General features: G+C 35.1%; 1 long non-coding RNA gene across 1 annotated transcript; it reads right to left on the bottom strand.

Annotated features, from left to right (window-relative positions):
* Positions 1-667: 667 nt before the first annotated feature.
* Positions 668-2,507, bottom strand: LOC143533747 (uncharacterized). The gene is made up of 3 exons (XR_013135412.1): positions 2,387-2,507; positions 1,547-1,882; positions 668-846 (listed from the first exon to the last, which is right to left on the bottom strand). It is a non-coding gene; the product is annotated as an uncharacterized LOC143533747 (long non-coding RNA).
* Between the last annotated feature and the right edge of the window lie 4,361 nt (positions 2,508-6,868).

The following is a 6,868-nucleotide window of genomic DNA, read 5'->3' as shown; positions in this document are numbered from 1 at the left end:
ATTATAATGGGGCTGTAATAAATAGGTTATAAACAACTTGTAAACAAGCTGATGACTTATAATCAAACCATAAACGTGCTGACATAAACAGGTTATAAACGAGTTGTAAACGGGCCGACGACTTATAAACAAACTATAAACGTGCTGACATAAACAGGTTATAAACGGCTAAACTGCATATTCCTTTGGATTATGTTCCATGTACCCTTGTCCCACATATAATAGCCCGTTAGTAACCCGAAACACATATTATAATGTTCCAAGTTTTTGACAATTTAATTTCCAAGCCTCCAAATGCTTAACTTATTATTTTATTTTTGTTTTTTATTTATACAGCCCTCTCCTTGACTTCAGACCAAACTGTAAACCTATTTCAAGTTTCTTTTTTTCAAAAAATGAATTACGTTAACATACCTCGGGGTCTTGTCTAACATGCACACGCGTGCCACTAACATTGCTTAACCCATACAGTTTTCCTCTCTTCACGCCCCCAGCAGCTCGTGACCACAAGTCATGGTCAAATTTGGGATGTTCACTACGTTTCTCCCCGTACTTCTCCACAACATATCCTTTGTAATTAACCTATTATTAAATCCACATAATTACATTATTCGAATTTCACTGTTTTTATCTTTTGAAATTTGTTTGGATTTTACTAACTAGTCAACATGTCTCCTCTGCCCTATCATCAACCCAATTCAAATTTTCTTCTTCAAAACTTCTTTCCGAATCATCCTCCGAAACTAGCAAACTACTTAAATCTTTATCCAAAGGCCTACTTCCTTTCCTACAATGCGATTGCGTCCACATCTCATGTGTTGTCAACTCACGCCCAAGTTTCGTTTCCTACAAAGGTGTAATTATCAAATAAAACTCCTTAAATTCAGCTTCAAATGAGTTCAATCAGAAATTATAAACATATATTTCATATCAGTTTTAAGTTTAATCATTTTATAACATGCTAAATTGGATCAGGTTCTTAAACAAATATTGCCAAAAAAAATATACTAAATTTCAGTATGTGTATGCAATTAAGAGGGACAGGGACTAGTGCCAATTATGTGAGAAATAGAGGGGTCTCATTTAAGGTCTAAGAAGTTATAGGAAGCTATAATGATCAGACGTAGAAACACATTGGATCTTGAGAAGTTACTATACATATATAGTTTCCATTGCAGCAAATTAACTCAATCATTTTAACTAAAATCATGACTAAAGTTACATACACCCATTCCTAGCCATCTAGAAACATACTAAAATTGATACCATAACTCATTATCAATAAGATACAAAATGCCAAATGTATTCTAGCTATATTCCCACAAACATCTACAGCTGACTAAACACTAGAGCCAATTAATAACCAAACTTGCATCTAACATTAAAATTTCATTTAATAAACAATAGCATCTAACATTAAATTTTCAATTTCAATTTCAATTTAATCAATCAACTACTTGCATGCAACTAATATCCAAATGGCATTCAGGTATCTTAGGAACTGTAAGCAGAAAAGTCATAAATAAAAATGAGAGTTATACTTTACCCTTTTTCTTTTTAATGTCATATAGCTTTGAGATCCTAGCGTATGCTTCACGGGAGTTGATTTATTTTTATTAGAACTATTTCTTTTGGACTTTTCCTTCCATTCTGGTGTATTCCAATTTGCAATCATTTTTTTCCATATCCCACTTCTTATCCAAGATGGTTTAAAGTCTTCAAGAACGGTCAAATCATCTCCAACTACAAAACCTTGTTTTCTCGCCGTTTCTGTGGCCTTCTTTCGTACCCTACTCAACAAATCGGGAAATTTACCCGCTATGCACTTCTCCCAATAACCCAAAATTTCTGGACTCCATTTCTCCTCCCACTGAAAATAACACTATGAAAAAAAAAACTTTTAATAAGTATACAAAATGGTCCAATAAGGTTAGGGTTGTTTTTAGGGGTGTTAAACATAAACCCTAACACCACATGCATATATTCTAAATGAAATATATTTTTAAAAATATTAAATAAAAATGGGGTTAAACAGGTCAACCCGCAAACCGCTGCGCTTGGCCCAAACACAACTAGTTAGCTAAACAAGTTTGCAGATTCCACCTGAAACTGACCCGAACCCCAAAATACATACGAACTAGTCAGGGGAAGAAAGGTAATTATATGTTTATTGGTCCCATTGGGTAGCTTTTATTGTAATATTATACTTAGTAATGTTATTTAATATGTAGTAAAAAATTATTAAAAATGTAAACCAGGAATTCTTGATTATCTTTTTAACCTCTCTTAACCATCAAAGAATGTACAAGATTTCCACCTCAAAAGTTTCTAAACCAGACCGGTATACAAAATATATTAAAAAATATTTTTATCTATGTATACACACCTTAAAACGCACAAACAACCGCGCCTTGTCCTCGTAAGAAACATCTCTCCAGCTGTCCCATGGACTGGACCACATATGCTTTATATTTAATCCAATAATCCTGGTAGAAGTCTCCTGATTACTAAATCTACAAATTAAAGGAGGTTATGAGCAATCATTGGCATAAATGTAATTAGCATACAAGTTGAAAAGTCAAATTTTATCATATAAGGGCATAACAGATGATACACATATAAAATCACCATCCAACTTGAAGAGGAAAAAAACTTGAAGTAAGCCCTAAGCTACCAACATCATTTTATAATGACACTGAAGAATATAATATAACACATATAAGTTAAATACGGATTAGATGAGTATCTTGAAGTAAGTACTCGAGACAACACGTTTTGTTACCTTAGAAAGAAAATTTTCATATAATTTTTTTTATCCGCACATAAAGATAATTTACAAATAAATAAGCATCTGATAGCAATTTACAATAAAATAAGCAATTTGAATTCACCTGCTGATTCATTTTTATCTGCACCTAAATAAGTTTTATTTTATATTTTGCTTATATGGCATCTGATGTGTAATTCATTAACTAGCAATTTACAATAAAATAAGCATGCTAAGTTGTAAGTTGGTTGGAAACAAGTCATATATTCGTGTGCAGTAACAGTACACATCAGATCAACAATCAACTGCAAAGGCAAATGAAATTAAAAACTATCAAGTTTGCAATCCTAAAAATGCAGCTAATACCATTTTAAACACATAAAAACAAATGAGGAAATATAGGAATTAATACAGACGATTGAGACATATATGGAAATATATATATATATATGAACTTATTGTCCATCTTCGATCCAAATCCATGCTCGGTTAATTGGTTATGGTACTTGAATTTGGGAAGCATGTCCCCGCCTAGCAACATGAACAGTAGACTTGTAACACCATGAAAATTTCGAGTTCAAAGTATCAACTTTCCAAAGTCTGGGGACTAAAATTGCTAAATTCCAAACTTGAGGGTTAAATATGAAAATTCTATTTTCCTGACCCATAGCGGTACGCGCCGGGTCAAAAGAGACACCCATCGCGGTACGCGATGGGATGTCTGACAGGTTGTGACATGTGTGCCACGTGGCACACGGTGGCACTATGTGCTGCCACGTGTCACCACGTGGCAAGCCTACATATTGACTTAGCAAGCCTACGTCGCGGTATGCGACGGGCTTGCTGAAGAGCTGGGCGCGGTACGCGATGGGATCCAAAAATTCGTCTATAAATAGCAGCCATGGGGTGTTCATTCAGCACATCTAAAACCTGCTCTCCTTTCTCTCTCTAACTTCTCTCTAAAACCCGACAATCATATAAACGATTTCCTCGATAAGCGTGCCTCGAATATCTTTTGTGTATCATCGTTTCCTTAAAGAATTTGTGCTACCCGCCACCCACATACCAAGAAGGTGTTGTTGGAATGGCAATGAGTCTCGATAAGCGTGTCAATGGGTATTGAAGTTTGGTATACTCATTTGACGATCGAGAAGTAAAGCGGTGTCGGAGTGCTGCTCAAAGTCCCTAAGGATCAGTACGCCACTAAGGTTAGGCGTAATATCGAATTCAATATAATTTAATATTATATTCAAGGCTTTGGCCTTAGGTCGAGGTTATACTCGATACCTCGATAAAAGAAAAGAAAAGAAAACATAACAAATAAATAAATAAAAGTATGATTATTATTGTGAATTCATATATATGTGTATAAGTATATATGATTATATTCTTTGTTATGAAATTATTATTTAATGAATAAAGAGTATTCTTAAATAAGATTACGTTTCTTGGAGAAGAAGAAACGTCAGGTTTTGAATATAAACTAAAGGTTTATAAATTTACTTTTAAACAAGAGGTTTTCAAGTAAATAAGAATTGAACTAGAGGTTCAATCGAGGATTGAGATATAAGACTAAAGGTCTTAAGCGGGATCGTGTATCCGACTAACAAATATTTATACTCGTAACTATAGGTTCGAGATAAAAGAAAGGGAAAGAACCTTGGACGGTGAGTGAAGCCGATCCTAAAGAGACAAGGTGAATACGCCCCCAAACTTTTAAACTTGTTTTTAAATGAGTCAAACTTGTTATGTGAAATTGTTTACAAGGAACTATGTGTTCCTAAAACCGTTATAACTATAGGTATAAACCTAGCCCTCAGGCTGTGGTATACGTATGTCTGGATTCTTACATAGGTGGTACTATGCGATGTATGGGCATGATCGCACCACCCTTGGTCGTAGGATGCTCTCCTGCAGGGAGTACGACCGTATGTGTATATTTACAGGTACTGAACTAAGTCGAACGCTGTGGTGTTTGCTGAGGTGACCTAGCGTAGAGGCTCTAGTTTATAATGTGTTATTTGACTTTGTTATTCCTAAGCCACGTTGGGCCGAGGCAGGCGTAGTCTCGAGGGGTAATAAAGTAAAAGAAATTATTTTGCGTCAGCTTGTTCACCAGCATTCGTTGCTGACGTATTTTATTACATTTCTGCAGGTGAACAAGATTAGCGCTTGGAGTATCGAAGTGCTATTATTGATATATCCGATGGCTCGGATTTCTTTTGTAACTTAATATATAAACATGGTGGTTTGCAAACATAAACAAATATATCTTTTGTAACAACTTTAAACCGGTATTTATAATCCCGTCTTTTATATATATTACATTTTCGATCCTTAAGGATTATAAGTCTTCCGCAAATAAACGTAACTTTGATGTAATTACAATTTCGATACCAACTTATGAGTCATGCTCCTAGGCCCTAGACGGGGGTGTGACAAGACTCATCATCATCATCACTGGGAGAAGGCACGAACTGGTTTAGTGTTATCACAACTACCTATACCACTACTTTTCCCAATACCTCCATCACCAGCTTGATCACCACCTCGCCCAATACCTCGAACACTACGTAGGCCACTACATTGACTACTACCTCGACCACCACAACCAGACCGCCCAACACCACCAGACCGCCAGATTGAACACTACCTCGACCCATAGTGCGTGCCATGATAACTAAAAAAAATATATCATAGATATTTCATGTATCTATTAGATAAATATAAACCAATTCTTTACTGCTCAAACAAATTAGAGATTCAATATATTATTGTGCCACATGATTTGAAGAATAACATCTAAATGTGACAATAACATCATTGAATATTTTATTCGAACAATCACTGAAACACTAGATTCATCTCTAAAACCCTAGGATAAACCTAATTGTACCTAAAATCAAAATTCAATAACATCAGCCAGCTTTTACGGCATCGATGTATGATTCAAAAACCAGGAGAATTGGTGACGGAGGAGCAGATGCGTTAATACCAAAGAGGTAGTGTTTTTAACATAAACTTTAAAATAACCAAGAGAATTGTAGTGTTTACCCCGTAAGTTTTATTATTTACCCTATAATTTTTTGATAGTTCAATTATTTACCCTGTAAGTCTTATTTTAGCTTGTAAGTCTTAAAATAACAGCTGTGAGCTGTGTATGATTCAGCCAGCTTTTACTAGTGAATTGTCCTAAATAGGTTTTATTTTATTTTTTGCTTATGTGTAGTAGTACATCAACTAGAAATTTAAAATAAAATAAGCTTATATGGAAATTCGAGTTTATTTTATATATGAACTTACTGTCCACTGGCAGTGAACAGGTGGCGTTAGTGGTGGTCGCTGAATTCCCAGAAAGGGAATATTCGCGTTAAGAAAAACCGCATACAAAAGCTCGTTCCAAGAATAACTCTAGTTTTGTTTCTAACAATAGCCCAAAGTCACTCCAATAGTTAGTTACTCGATTCGTTTATGAACTGGAACATGGGTAAATATGCGGAACCAAAAACCCGAAACTTAACCGAAATAGTTCCCGCCATTGGCCCAAATTAAAAAAAATACCTGAATTGAACCCAAACCGAAATAGTTCCCGCCAACACATCAAGATCCTCCAGCAACTTCCCAATCCTAACCTCGTTTAACTTTCACAGAGCTCGACTCGTATAACTAACTAGGCTCGTTTAACTCTCACAACATTAGATATTATATAAACATTATATTTTTTATAGTTATACCAAATATTTATGAACTGAAACATGCGTAAATATGCAGAACCAAAAACCCGAAACCTAACCCAAATCAAAACCGAAACTGAACCTAACCCAAACCAAAAACTCAAAAAAAAAAAAACCTGAATTGAACCCAAACCGAAATAGTTCCCGCCAACACATCAAGATCCTCCAGCAACTTCCCAGTCCTAACCTCGTTTAACTTTCACAGAGCTCGACTCGTATAACTAACTAGGCTCGTTTAACTCTCACAAATTAGATATTATATAAACATTATATTTTTTATAGTTATACCAAATATTTGTGAACTGAAACATGGGTAAATATGCAGAACCAAAAACCCGAAACCTAACCCAGATCAAAACCGAAACTG

The sequence above is a fragment of the Bidens hawaiensis genome, unplaced genomic scaffold (genome assembly GCF_021521415.1).
Source record: "Bidens hawaiensis isolate Kalapana, Puna unplaced genomic scaffold, B.hawaiensis_p1.1 tig00009863_1, whole genome shotgun sequence".
Lineage (NCBI taxonomy): Eukaryota > Viridiplantae > Streptophyta > Magnoliopsida > Asterales > Asteraceae > Bidens > Bidens hawaiensis.
This window is presented reverse-complemented; position numbering and strand designations above follow the sequence as displayed.